Source organism: Stenella coeruleoalba (genome assembly GCF_951394435.1).
Source record: "Stenella coeruleoalba genome assembly, chromosome: 2".
NCBI lineage: Eukaryota > Metazoa > Chordata > Mammalia > Artiodactyla > Delphinidae > Stenella > Stenella coeruleoalba.
Genome location: NC_137147.1, coordinates 175,188,433 through 175,203,451, shown reverse-complemented (window position 1 = coordinate 175,203,451; position 15,019 = coordinate 175,188,433). Strand labels below are relative to the sequence as shown.

The 15,019-nt window shown below is 43.8% G+C and overlaps 1 protein-coding gene across 8 annotated transcripts in view; it reads left to right on the top strand.

The window, feature by feature from the left end:
• The window catches only part of FRMD4A (FERM domain containing 4A), a gene marked incomplete at its 3' end in the record, with an annotated part of 767,390 nt that overhangs the window by 17,493 nt on the left and 734,878 nt on the right, over window positions 1-15,019 (top strand). The window contains exon 3 of one of the 8 annotated variants that reach the window (XM_079914364.1): window positions 13,911-13,996. The exons of the other annotated variants lie outside the window; for them this stretch is intronic. The remainder of the gene's footprint in view (window positions 1-13,910; window positions 13,997-15,019) is intronic. 8 annotated transcript variants of the gene reach the window in all.

Below are 15,019 nucleotides of genomic sequence, written 5' to 3'. Positions count from 1 at the left end.
TCGGGATCTTATGGTGTTTTAAAGTGTACCTTGTTGCAGGGAAGTTTCCGTGAGATTGGCAGGTGACCTAGTGTCAGTCTCCCCTGTTCGATGATCAACTTGTCCGAACACGGCCAGGGCTTTCAGAGCTTTTACGTGCTTGACTCGCGCCCGCTGATTTTTTGGATTTGGCTTCCAAGACTCCCATTAGCAATAGCTCTATAATTCCTTTCATGAGAAGATGTCTGTGTTATGGCTGATGCCCTAATGGCCTTTAATAGCCTGACTTGTGCCTACTTAGATCTCGATACGCTGTTGGTCAGAAAAGTTCGAATTTCTCGGCTTAATTTATTTCCCCAAGTGCCCCAGTGGTTTATGCTGTACCTTGAGGCTGTGTGAGTTCCCCAGTGGCTGCATCTTGCTTTCTCAGCTTGAGGAGTATCCATTTTTTTCCCTTGTTGATATAATCCTCCCTAATTCGACCAGACTCACTGGTCCTGGCTGTCTGTGCACAGTTCCTGGGACCTGTCAGGACCTTCTAGAGGTACTTACTTTGTAGGTGAGGTTGGTCATACACCCAGATGCTGTAGCCCACTAAGTCTCACCTGGAAAAGACTACAGTCTCTCACACCTCAATTTTCCCAACTCGAAGAGCTCAGAATGCAAAATAAACAGAGCTCCATCCGAGAGAGGCTTAGCGGAGATCACAGCAAGCAGCCTACGAGCTGGAGAAGCAGGAAGGCTCAGCGGGTACTTCCCCTTCATCTAGGAGCCACCCCAGGATCTTCAGCAGCTGTCTTCGGGACACATCTTGTCACCCAAACTGTCAAATGACAAAACCAAAACAGTTTAGTAATGAGTTTGATGTCCTTTATTCAAGGGAAAACAATCCCTGGATTGGGGAGTACAGGGCCTTCGGAGCAGTGGAGCCCTCCTCCCGAGGGATTTTGGGCAGAAACCACTTTTATAGTGTGTTAGAAGGGGCAACATGGAAACAGGGGGTGCTTGGCTAGCCTATTGTAGGTCCTGTTTCCTCCAGTAAGGGGAGCTCGCTAAAGCTGAGCCGGAACATTGTGATTGGTGTGTGTTAACGTCTCCTCGACAGGTGTTTCCATAAGTGCAGGCTGACTTGGGCTTAGATTTGTGATGTGGGCCGGCCCACTGGGGTGGCCTCCAGTTTGTGGGTCCCCGGATAGGAATTAACTTTCTCAGGCATGGTGGGTGTGGGAATAAACTCAAGGGTTACCAGGGTCTTGTAGCTCCGGCTGTGCCTTACCTGGGTCAGGGCTCCTTTCAGCCGTGAAGCACCTTCATAATTCACATGCAGCCAGCAGGTGCCAGAGAGGAGAACCTCGGTAGGTATGCTCTTTCCCCCAAGGGTCAATTACTCATAAGAAAAGAAATCAACTGAGGAGCGTGCTTTTGAGATGAGAAACACATTTTAACTTATGTTAGAAAATACAGACTAGAAAGATGACTTTCAAGGAAATAAGATAATAAAGGTTCAGCTCTGGGCCATGGTGCTGAAGGAGTAGTGAAGCAGCCTGGCCTCCTTGTTGCTAAAGCAAATGTAACTTTTTCAGAACTGATCTGTTACGAACTCCCAATGGCAACATTGCAGGTTGCAGGAAAGGCTGACCCCTTCTCTATCTGGTCCACAAGGGGCCTCCAACTCTGTCCCCTGTGGGCACTGGCCCCTGGACATTTTATGTCCCAGGGATGCACAGTATGCGGCATGGGCCACCCTATAGAGCATAAAAATGGGGAAGAGGCTGGTGATGGGCCTAGAAGGGGGCTCTGGGCAACTTGACGGTGGGATTCTGGGGTCCAGAAGTGGGGCCATGAGCCCTGGTTATTGAGGGAGGAGAACCCCTCGGCTCTGTGAACGCCTCAGTCCGTGTCAGGAGCTCAGCTCAGGGCCCAGGGCAGCGACACTGGTTGCCCAGATATGAGTGGTACTGGGTTATCTCAAGGTCGCCGTCCTTCGTTCCTTGGTCTTCTGGTTCCATGTTCGGTGCTCCTGATCTAGAGCCTTTCCACCTCAGGACCAGGGAGTATCCCATGAGTAATGTAACCAAGAATTGCTTTTCCTACATCCAGTGGCTCAGTCCTTGAGGATTTTTGCCAAATCCAGTGGCTTTGGACTTGGCAAAAAAATGTGTGCAGCAAAGGAAGTTTGAACCAGCAAATGTTTGGTCAAGGCAGGCTTTCTTCTGATAGTGTTGGGACCTGTTTGGAAGCTGTAAAAAAAGTTATACAAGTTATCAGCGCAATTCTGCATACATCACTGGTGCCGTGACTTGCTGCAAAGTGATTTTTGCCTAGTTTCTAAATGGATTACACCAAGAGATGAGATCAGCACATCTGGGGCCTGTGCTGAGAGTCTCCAAGGGGGTTTTGGAACCATAACGCCAAACTCCATTTGCTGGGAGTGTGAAGAGCCAAAGAGCAAAGAGTTGGGGTGGGATGCTATGGATATTTCTGATGCCTCAGTTTCAAAAGCCCACATCAGATTATAGACATGTTCGTTTGCCACCCTGGAGCTCTGCTTGGGGTTTTGGCAGAGCCTCTTAGCTGGCTGTGACCCGGCCACAAATGGGGACGAAGTTAATGGGTTTCACATGTTATCGGCAACTCCAGGCCCACCTACAGTAGTGAAATAACTCAGGAGATGCCTTTGCTGACTCCTGACTGCTTTTATTTTTCCCACAGAGGCACAACTCAGAGGCCTCTGAGATTTCCAAATCAATGAGCAGAACACCTGTGACTTGCTAATGGCTTGAAACGTTGGGGGAGAAAAGCTCAAACCCTGACAGTGGCATTCTGGTTAATTTAGGGAGAGGCCACCTTGGACCCAGGATGACCTGAATTTTCCCAGCTTCTTGTCCCTTGTTTGGTTATGAACACGTACAATCTCCTATGAGGTGCACAGATTCCAAAATGGAATCCAATTAACCTTTAGCCTTCCCCTTTCCAGCTGGGAGGCCGGAAAGCACATTGGTTTCACCTAATTCTACAGTTGTCATGATGCTTATAGATGGTAGCACATTGAGGACCTCATCTTCATTGGGTTTTTGTAGGCTGGCAGTTAACGTCTCCATTTTCCTGCAGCCTGGAAGGCTGGAATCTCAAGGCAGGGTTCTCCCTCACAGCTTCCCTTGCTTCTGAGCTGCATTGTGTGTTTGTTCTGCAGGTGCCCGGAAAATCCCCCCAATTCTCCCCTCAGTGGGATCACAGCCACACAATAATTAAGCTTCAGTAAGAAGAATGTTGCAAAACAGTGCCATCACTTTTCTATATGAGATGCGTTTCTTTGGAAGGTGTAGAGCCTCTATTGTGCCAGTAATTTAAAAATACGTATTTCTGGGAGATTGGGGGTATTCTGGTTATCAATTGCCATGTCGTAAATTACCCCCAAATTTAGTGGCTTTAAACAATGATGTCCATTTATCGTCATTTTATTGGTTTGCTAGGGCTGCTGTAACAAAGTACCACAGACTGGAGGCTTAATCAACAGAAATTTATTGTCTCCCAGTTCTGGAGGCTGGAAGTTCAAGGTCAAGGTGTGAGCAGGGTTGGTTTTTTTCTGAGGCCTCTCCTTGGCATGTATTGATAGATGCTGTCTTCTCCCTGTGTCTTCACATGGTCTTCCCTCTGTGTGTGTCTCTGTCCTCATTTCCTCTTCTTATAAGGATACCAGCCAGATTGGATTAGGGCCCATCCTAATGACCTCATTTTAACTTAATTACCCCTTTAAAAGCCTCTTCTCTAAACACAGTCATATTCTGAGGAAGTGAGGCTTTGAGGGGACACAATTCAGCCTGTAACAGTCACGAATCTACAATTTGTACAGAGGTCAGCAGAGATGACTCATCTCTGCTCCACGTCTGGGACCTCAGCAGGGATGATAAAGTGGCTGGGAGCTGGAGAAACTGGTCCCCTGCCCCCTCCTCCGACATCTCTCCCTCTCTCTCCATTGTCTCTCTCCCCATGTGCCCTCTCGAGCATTGGCCGCTTCAGAGTAGCCTGACTTCTTACATACCTGCTGAGTCAGAGATCTCAGAAACTTAGGCAGAAGAAGCCACAAGGCCTTTTACAGCCCATCCTCAGAAGTCATCGCTGTCAATCCTTCTTGACTCAGTGGGCCCCCCAAGGCCACCCCCAATTCAACATGGGAATAGTTGAACCAATGTGTCAGTATCGGGAGGTTAGTAGCATTGGGGCCCCACCTTGGAGGCTGGGTACCGCAGGTGAGAACATGGGCCTGACACGCAGAGCTGGAAGGAGGATGCATTTGTATGTGGTGCTTTCTAATTACAAGACGTTCTGCGATACAGAATCGTAAGGTCATGGTGGTTCCTCTCTCATGTGTCTCCTCCTCCATCTCTCTTCCTCCGGGAATGCTCTCCTCACCATCAGGATTTCCTGGCTCTGAGAGAAGGGTCACAATGAGGAGCATGCACTGCTACAGACTGAATGTTTGTGTCCCTCCCCAGTTCGTTTGTAGAAACCTAACCCCCAAGGTGATGGTGTTGGGAGGTGGGGCCTTTGGGAGGTGGTTAGGTCATGAGGGTGGAGCCCCCATGAATGGGATTAGTGCCCTTACGTGAGGACAGTGAGAAGATAGCTATGAACCTGGAAGAGGGACCTCACCAAACACTGAATCTGCTGGCACCTTGATCTTGCACATCCAGTCTCCAGAACTGTGAGAAATAACTTTCTGTTGTTTATAAACCACTCAGTCTATAGTATTCTGTTATAGCATCTGGAACAGACTAACACATACGCCAGTGTCCTTAAAGCAACATCGACACCAAGGTGACCAGGACAGGGGAATAGAGAATTTAGAGCAGTGGTACCAGAGTGTGGGATCCTGCCAGTATTTGTTACTAGTCCTGGATGAGCTAAGAGATTGAGTTCAAAAACTTTTACTGCAATTGTACAGAGTCATTTAAGTCTATTGAATCTAATATTTTAAAATGTGGGTTTGTTTTTATATGAATTTGGTTTATTTCATTTTTTAGTAATTTATTTTATTGCCTTGTCGCATCAGCCTGCAATGGGCAGCAGTTAGAAACTAGGGTCCGTCACAGGTGAGAGCTTGGGAAGCACTGATTTAGGAATCTAAGAGTTCACATCCTAGAAGCAGAGAGGAGAATGGCAGTTACAGGGGCTGTGGGGGAAGGAGAAGTGGGGAGGTGTGGGTGGAAGGGTATGAAGTCTTGCTTATAAGCATGTTCCAGGATGAATAAGTCCTGGGGCTTCTCTGGCGGTCCAGTGGTTAAGAGTCCGAGCTCTCAACGTAGGGGGCATGGGTTCAATCCCTGGTTGGGGAACTAAGCCTGGGGATCCCCATCTTTCTCATGGCCTCTTGCTGTGTTGATTGCACCCTTTCTTCTCCAGGCTCTACCGTCCAGTTCTCTGCTGCCTACTGGCCTTTCCCAGCCTCACCCTGATGATTCTCAGCGCAGCCTGTGAGTCTCACTCCTGTGACTGGCTCTGGGCGCCCTGATTTCTTGGTGCTGCTCTATCTCCTTCAGTCAGTTCTGCCAGCGTCTCGAGAACAACTCTCTCAAGCCAGGCACAGTGCTGGGGACCAGGGATGCATGGATGGTTTCTGTCTTTGGGAAGCTCAGGGTCCAAGACCCATAAACAGAGTCTCAAGATCAGTAAAATGCTTTGGAGGACAGGAAGGGAATGGGGGGAAGTTCCAGATCTACGGGGATCTGTGTGTGGGGTTAGCCTGGCAAAGACATAGGGAAGAACTTGCTGGCACAAGGCAGAGCTCTCACTGAGGCGACGGGGTGGTGGATACACAGGAGGTCATAGCAGTTGGGGTTCTGGGGTGAGAGGTGCAGGTGTGAGGTTCTGAGACTCAAGGGGGCCGAGAGGGGCCTGGGGAGCAGCGAGGGCTGTCCCAGGACTTGGGAGCCAAGGAAGGGCTTTCAGAAGGGATAGAGGGTGTTAGTTTTGCTTTTTTTATACCTATTGCTCTGGGGGTTGAATCGAGGGATTTGAAGGGGTGGCTTTGGAGCAGGGAAATCTGTCGGGAGATTCTTGGGAAAGTCCAGATGAGCATGAATCTCAACTAGGGCAGTGGTCATAGCAATGGGGAGAAGGGAATTATTGTTATTATTATTTTTTAACATCTTTATTGGAGTATAATTGCTTCACAATGTTATGTCAGTGTCTGCTGTATCACAAAGTGAATCAGCTATTTGTATACATATATCCCCACATCCCCTCCCTCTTCTGTCTCCCTCCCACCCTCCCTATCCCACCCCTCTAGGTGGTCACAAAGCACCGAGCTGATCTCCCTGTGCTATGCGGCTGCTTCCCACTAGCTATCTATATTACATTTGGTAGTGTATATATGTCCATGCCACTCTCTCACTTCCTCCCAGCCCACCCTTCCCCCTCCCCATGTCCTCAAGTCCAGTCTCTACGTCTGCGTCTTTATTCCTGTCCTACCCCTAGGTTCTTCAGAACCATTTTTTCTTTTCTTTTTTTTTTTAAAATTCCATATGTACGTGTTAGCATACGGTATTTGTTTTTCTCTTTTTGACTTACTTCACTCTGTATGACAAACTCTAGGTCCATCCACCTCACTACAAATAACTCAATTTCATTTCTTTTTATGGCTGAGTAATATTCCTTTGTATATACGTGCCACATCTGTCGATGGACACTGAGGTTGCTTCCATGTCCTGGCTATTGTAGATAGGTCTGCAATGAACATTGTGGTACGTGACTCTTTGAATTATGGTATTTTCAGGGTGTATGCCCAGTAGTGGGATTGCTGGGTCATATAGTAGTTCTAATTTTTGTTTTTTAAGGAACCTCCATACTGTGCTCCATAGTGGCTGTATCAATTTACATTCCTACCAACAGTGCAAGAGGGTTCCCTTTTCTCGACACACTCTCCAGCGTTTATTATTTGTAGATTTTTTGATGATGGCCATTCTGACTAGTGTAAGGTGATACCTCATTGTAGTTGTTTTTTATATATAAATTTATTTAGTTTTGGCTGTGTTGGATCTTCGTTGCTACACACGGGCTTTCTTTAGTTGCAGCGAGCGGGGGCTACTCTTCGTTGCGGTGCACAGGCTTCTCATTGTGGTGGTTCCTCTTGTGGAGCACGGGCTCTAGGTGCGCGGGCTCAGTAGTTGTGGCTCACAGACTGTAGAGCACAGGCTCAGTAGTTGTGGCGCACAGGCTTAGTTGCCCCGCAGCATGTGGGATCTTCCTGGAGCAGGGATCGAACCGTGTTCCCTGCATTGGCAGGCAGATTCTTAACCACTGTGCCACCAGGGAAGTCCCCACATTGTAGTTTTGATTTGCATTTCTCTAATGATTAGTGATGTTGAGCATCCTTTCATGTGTTTGTTGGCAATCGTACATCTTCTTTGGAGAAATGTCTGTTTAGATCTTCTGCCCATTTTTGGATTGGGTTGTTTGTTTTTTTGATATTGAGCTGCATGAGCTGCTTGTATGTTTTAGAGATTAATCCTTTGTCTGTTGCTTCAGAATATTTTCTCCCATTCTGAGGGTTGTCTTTTGGTCTTGTTTATGGTTTGGTTTGCTGTGCAAAAGCTTTTAAGCTCCATTAGGTCCCATTTGTTTATTTTTGTTTTTATTTCCATTTCTCTAGGAGGTGGGTCAAAAAGGATCTTGCTGTGATGTATGTCATAGAGTGTTCTGCCTGTGTTTTCCTCGAAGAGTTTGATCGTGTCTGGCCTTACATTTAGGTCTTTAATCCATTTTGAGTTTATTTTTGTGTATGGTGTTAGGGAGTGTTCTAATTTCATTCTTTTACATGTTGCTGTTTAGTTTTCCCAGCACAACTTATTGAAAGGATGCTCCACATCACTAATCATTAGAGAAATGCAAATCAAAACTATAATGAGGTATCGCCTCACACCAATCAGAATGGCCATCATCAAAAAATCTACAAACAATAAATGCTGGAGAGGGTGTGGAGAAAAGGGAACACTCTTGCATTGCTGGTGGGAATGGGAATTGGTACAGCCACTGTGGAAACAGTATGGAGGTTCCTTAAAAAACTACAAATAGAACTACCATATGACCCAGCAATCCCACTACTGGGCATATACACTGAGAAAACCATGATTCAAAAAGAATCTTGTACCACAATGTTCATTGCAGCACTATTTACAATAGCCAGGATATGGAAGCAACCTAAGTGTCCAATGACAGATGAATGGATAAAGATGTGGCACGTATATACAATGGAATATTACTCAGCCATAAGAAGAAACGAAACTGAGTTATTTGTAGTGAGGTGGATGGAGGGGAAGGGTAAGCTGGGACGAAGTGAGAGAGTGGAATGGACATATATACGCCACCAAATGTGAAATAGATAGCTAGTGGGAAGCAGCTGCATAGCACAGGGAGATCAGCTCGGTGCTTTGTGACCACGTAGAGGGGTGGGATAAAGAGGGTGGGAGGGAGACGCAAGAGGGTGGGGATGTGGGGATATATGTATACATATAGCTGATTCACTTTGTTATATAGCAGAAACACAACATTGTAAAGCAATTATACTCCAATAAAGATGTTTAAAAAAAAAAAAAGAAGTTGCACTCCTAAAGTCTTAGGTACTAAGGAGATTGAGGGCAATTACAGCATCTGTTGAGCTCTAGTTTTTCATAGCCAAGCACTGGGTCATGTGTAGCCATGAACTCCATGGGAGATAAGCACAGATTATGAGCCTGGTGATCAGACCTGGCTTCCCCATTAGTTGCTGTGTGATCTAGAACAAATTACTTAACCTCTCTGGTCATTCTTCCCTTTAAAGTAGAATTAGTGCAGCTCCTGAGGCCATGTGAATTGGGGTATCACATCTGAATTGGGGGAATCGCTATCTAAATTGGAATATTTTTGTTCTTTATCCCTTCAGTCGGGGGAACAAGTCTGGGGCAGAGCTGCTTTCCTTAATATTTGTTCCCTGTTGCTGTCTGGAGCCCTGCATTTTCTTGTTTTGAAAACAGACACCTCTTATAATAACATGCAAAGCATTTTTGTCTTTAAATATTTTGCCTTCACGTTTCCTCTGAATGACATGAGGGATCTCTATGGTTTTGGTTCTTCATCTGATCTGTATGTAAAGAAGAGTCCCCCAAACCAAATGTCTGTCTGAATGTGTTAAGATGCAGGAGCCCTCAAAGAGGAAATAGAATCTTCTACGACCAATGTTTTCGAGTTAAGAGTTAAGGTTCTAGAAGAAGCTCATGTATCTCCGATTTTCCCTGGTTGTGTTCTCCCTGGTCTTGTACATAGGTTATGGGACTGTGTTGGGGTCAGTCTTAAACCATGAGGGCATTATGAAATGAGAGTGGGGTTTGCTTTACATGGACAAGTCTTGGCCGGAATGTCCCTATGAACATAAATATCCACAGTGTGGTTTCCATGATGTCCAGCTGTCATTACATCAACAGAATTTTCCCTGGAACATTTGAGGCCAGATTGGTTTCAATCTTTAAATTACCCCAGGTCCCCAAAAGTCTCCAGCTATAGAGGTAAGAGTCCTGATGCTTTAACAATGACCATTTGGCAAGCTTTTCAGGGGGATTAAGTGAAGCTTATTACATTTCTGTAAAGGGCTTGGTAGCTGGTAAGTGATAAACAAAAGTTCCCTTTATGGGCTTATGATAATTTATGGTTTTAAAATAATTTCTTTAAAAAATAAAAAATTTAAAGTAGTCATTCCGCTTCCCTAGCAAGTTCAGAGGGTTTATTTTGGGTTTAGGCACAGTATGTAACTCTATATAAAAGATGAATCAATGAACTACGGTTTAGCAGGGGGTCAGGCCGACACAGTCACCCCAAAGGTATTTGAAAACTGACTTATGAAAAATCCTTAACATGATTACAGTATTTTTTTAGTTGGATGGAGAACAAGTCACAAGAAAGTGTGTAAAATGTTTCCCGGAGAAGCAATAAAGTCCATAGGGAAGGGTGTCAAGAGGCTTTTCTTTGTCCTGCCAACGAACAAGAATAAACACTAGGGTCTTCCCTGAATCCAAAGAATAGCTTTTGGAAAATAAAGATTTATTATCTGGGTATAAATGGTGATGAATCACTTGGCGATACGTGCTTTCTGGCACAACGTGTCAAAAGTAACGAGCCGTAGTCTGTTCCAGAGTTCATCTGGCTGTAAGCGTTCTTGATAAAATATGGAATAGAGTGGAACACAATTTGTCTGAGTCTCTGCACAACTCTCTCCCAATTACTGTGCTTCTGTCCCTGTCACCAGTGAAAATAAATGGGCTGATAATTACAGCCCCAGATACATTCTCATCGCTTGCACTTCCCTGGGCCTTGCCAGGCGGTGTGTCTAATGGGGTCACATTATGAGTTATAACTCACATTTTATTGTCTCCTACCGATGTCCCCTTGGCTCTCTGCTCCCCACTGACCTCCATCTCAGTGTGAAGTTCTTGCCATGTGTCTCAGGAGCTCCCTGGGGGACGCCTCACTTGCCCTTAAATAAATCTGCTCCTTGGGGTACTGTTTCTGACGTGGGCATGCAGCATCCTCCTGGGCACATTGGATGTCCCACTGTTTTTGCTGGACTTTATGGACTTTTTTCACTGATACTATCACCTGTTTCTCTGAACACCACCCCTAGTTCGCAGGGGCCAAAGTTTCTGGGTGCCAAAGCTCTGTGATGGTCTATGCAAGAGGGGGAGAAACCAAGAGCTCTTCCTTTGTTACTCTGTTGCGTGTGTTGTGCATGTGTGTGTGCAATCTGTAATGCTTACACCAGGGAGCTTTACAAATATTTTGAAGAAACAGCCTATCTAATTTTACTGGCAGCCTTCTCTCTCCCCAAGACCCACCTGAGAACCTTGTGTGCTTCCACCCCTGCTCTCCGTGCCTGGTTCCTTCTCCCCGCCAGAAGGAATTCTCTCCCAGGAGATGCCCAGCTCCCCGTGCAAATAGTGAGTCTGTCCCACCAGTTATCCAGACAAGTTCAGCAAACATAAGTCCCAGCTGAAGCTCCAGCTGGGACCTGAGTTACATTTTCTTTGAGTGAAATATTTGTAGTCCTTTTGCAAAGGTTTTCATGGTTACCCATGAGCCCCCTTCTTGGAAGGTGGAGAAATGATATTGGCTGTCTGGAAACTGGGGCACTGGGGCACTTCTCCTGGCTGGCTCCCAGGCCGTGTTAATGATTTGTGTGAGACCTTGACCTTGGCTGTGTTGCTTGATCTGTCCAATAGTCAGCTGAACCCACCAATGCTGTTCTGTCTCCAGCTGGCTGTGTTACAAGTGCTGTCTGTGTCCTAGGAAAGCCGCTGGGAAAGACCACAGATATAATGTCCCTGCAGGCAGTTCTGGGGAAATGTGAGGACGGAATGCCTCCTTGACATATTCTGATTTATATTGCTCTTTAACTGAAGTACAATTGATTTACAATGTTGTGTTAATTACTGCTGTACAGCAAAGCGATTCAGTTACACCTACATATACATACATTCTTTTTTTAAATATGGTTTATCATAGGATATTTTATATAGTTCCCTGTGCTATACAGTAGGACCTTGTTGTTTATCCATTACAAATGTAATAGTTTACATCTGCTAACCCCAAACTCCCACTCCATCCCTCCCCCACCCTCCTCCCCCTTGGCAACCACAAGTCTGTTCTCTATGTCCATGATTCTCTTTCAGTTTCATAGATAGTTTCATTTGTGTCATGTTTAGATTCTACAAATAAGTGATATTTGGTGTTTGTCTTTCTCTTTCTGACTTACTTCACTTAGTATGATAATCTCTAGTTGCATCCATGTTGCTGCAGTACATTGCTTTTTAATCAATATTTTTAACATATCTAACTTCAGGAAGTAGTCTTTCTAAAAAATATATGGGTAGGGAAGTTGAGAAAAAAAAGTACAGGAAGTTAAAAGACTCCGAGCCATGCCAAAGTATCTTTCTTACAATCTTCAGTGATCCTTCCTGGAAATGAACTTGAAGCAGAGATTGAAAATGCAGAAGACATTAGCACCTGGGCAGACCGATGCCTGTTTCCTTCTCAGGTCTGGGCAGCATTCCGGGGTGTCAGCACGCACTCACTGTCTCCATCCAGGATGACGTCATGTCATACCATTGGTTTTCACGAGCCATGAAGGACCCGAGTCCAGGTCACAGATGGCTGGTCCCAGCGAGTCATGCTTCCACTTCCAAGATCTTGCTCCGTGAGGATGATTGATGGGTGCTCAGGGAAGTCTGCACTTCACCTTTCCAGAGGTTACCATGGAACTGGCTAAACCAAGCCTAGATAAAAAAAAATCACATGAACCATGTTATAATAGCAATAACAGGGATTTCAGAAAAGAAGTACCCAGAATCCCAATATGCCAATAAGTAACTATCATATTTTTTTCTGGGTTCACTTATAGTACAAGAGGTAAAATAGTATAAGGAAAAGGATGTTTGAGACTTTGAGTGAATGAACGCGCTAAATTGACTAGTTAAACAGTAACTAGAGCTACTTTGGTTGAAAAGCTATAGTTGATATTGGATACCCCTATTCAAAATAATTTTAAAAAGGAATGAGAGAAGTCTATATTATTTTCACATACCCTTAGTTCCCTTTTGCCTAAGAGGAAGAGGTATCTTAACTCCTTTTATTTTTAAAGGAAAACAATCAGTTTATTGCTTAAGAACTCAAAAAGAAAAAAAGCAATATACACTTACGGTAGAAAATCCGCAAAAATAAGAAAGTAAGAATCACTTGCAATTCCACCCCCAGGGATGAAAGTTATATTCTGTTTGTTTGTTTATTTTTAAATTTTTTTATTTTTTGCTTTTTTTTAATTGAAGTGTAGTTGATTTACAATGTCATGTTAGTTTCAGGTGTACAGCACAGTGATTCAGTTATAGATATACATATATTGTTTTGCAGATTCTTTTCCATTACAGGTTATTAAAAAATATTGAGTATAGTTCCCTGTGCTCTACAGTAGGTCCTTGTTGGTTTCTTTTTATCTTTTTATAGTGTCTTCTCTGTGCCTGTGTACTCTAAAAACTAAATTTGGTCATGCTCTACTGACAATATTTATTTCTGCTCTCTTCACTTGATATTACTTCCATAGCATTTCCTCAGTGCCATTAAATATTATTTGAGGGCATCATTTTATTATTATTTTATCATTATTGTGTTTTTATTGAGGTTTAATTGATGTACAATATTATGTAAGTTTCAAGTGTACAGCATAGTGAGTCACAATTTTTAAATTGTGTTTAAAGTTTTAAACATTTATAGTTATTATAAAACATTGGCTGTATTTCCCTGTGTTGTACAATATATCCTTGTGGCTTATTTATTTTATACATAGTAGTTTGTACCTCTTAATCTGCTACCCTTCTCTTGCCCCTCCTCCCTCCCCCCTTCCCTCTCCCCACTGGTAACCACTAGTCTGTTCTCTATCTCCGTGAGTTTGTTTCTTTTTTGTTATAGAGGGCTTCATTTTAGATGGCTGTAGAACAGTTCATCACAGATAAAGATTCTCTTATAGCTGAACATTTGATTCCAGTGTTTGGCACCAATGTCACTGCAATGAACAAGTTTGTACATTGATCTTTGCTTGAGTTTCAGATAAATTCCTTAGGGAAGATGCTTAGAAGACATCCTGCTGTGAGCTTGAAAGCTGACATTCTTTGTGGTTTTTAAACTTTTACAATTCTTTTTATTGTCATTTTGGTGGTTATCTTAACTTTTACCACATAATCCTTGACTTTTCAAAGCCTAGTTAATTGTTGGTACTTTTAGCTCTTTTTGAATAAAACAAGGTCCTTATAACACTTTCCTAAATTCATATGCCATCCTTGTTGTATACAAAACATATTTTTTTCCTTTTAAATTGTCAAAGCATTCATATTTACTCACATATTTACCCTTTTCAGTGCACAATGATTCTTCCTACGACTATGACTTTATGTGGGATAATTTTTCTGCTGTCTGAAGAACTCCCTTAAGTATTTCTTGCAGGGTAAGTCTGCTGGTGATAAATTCTCTGCTTTTGTTTGCTTGAAAATACCTTTATCTCAGCTTAATTCTTTTTTTTTTGCGGTATGCGGGCCTCTCACCGTTGTGGCCTCTCCCGTTGCGGAGCACAGGCTCCGGACGCGCAGGCTCAGCGGCCATGGCTCACGGGCCCAGCCGCTCCGCGGCACATGGGATCTTCCCGGACCGGGGCACGAACCCGCGTCCCCGGCATCGGCAGGCGGACTCTCAACCACCGCGCCACCAGGGAAGCCCTCAGCTTAATTCTTGATGGATACTGTCACTGGATATAGTTGGCAGTTATTTCATTCCCTTGTTTCCTGTCTTCCATTTTCTTCTATCAGTCAGTCTGAAAACAATTGCTCCTTTAAAGATAAGTTGTCTGTTTTGGGGCAGATTTTAAGATTTAAATTTGTCTTTCTTTTTTTTTAAGTATTAGTTTTACTAATATGTGCCCAGGTGAGGATTTCTTCTTGCGAATCCTGTTTGGAATTTGTAGGGCTTGACTTTATGGCTTGATATCTTTTATTCATTTTGGGCAGTATTTAATCAAAGATTTCTTCTCTCCATTTTCTTTCCAGTCTCATTCTGTGGCTCCAGTTACACTGTGTCAGACCGTCACCCAGCACCCTTTATGTTTTCTACCTTCTTTTCTACGTTTTCTATCTTACTTCTTCTGTGGTTCATTCTGGATCTTTTATTCTTAGCTATATTTTATTCATCAAGTCTTCCTTTACCTGTCTAATCTGCTGTTAAACCCATCCTTCAAGTTATTTATTTCATTTTTTATATTTTTTCAGTTCTAGAATTTTAATTTGTTCCTTTTCTCATTTCAAATAGTTTCACCCTCTTTGCTGAAATTCTCAATCTTGTTGTTTATCTCCCTGAAAATTTTTATCATAAAGTCCATGTCTGATAAATACAATATCTAGAATCCTGTAGGTCTGTTTCTCTCCTATTTCTGCTCAGTTTCATTCATGTGACCTTATATACTTCATGTGCAAGGTTA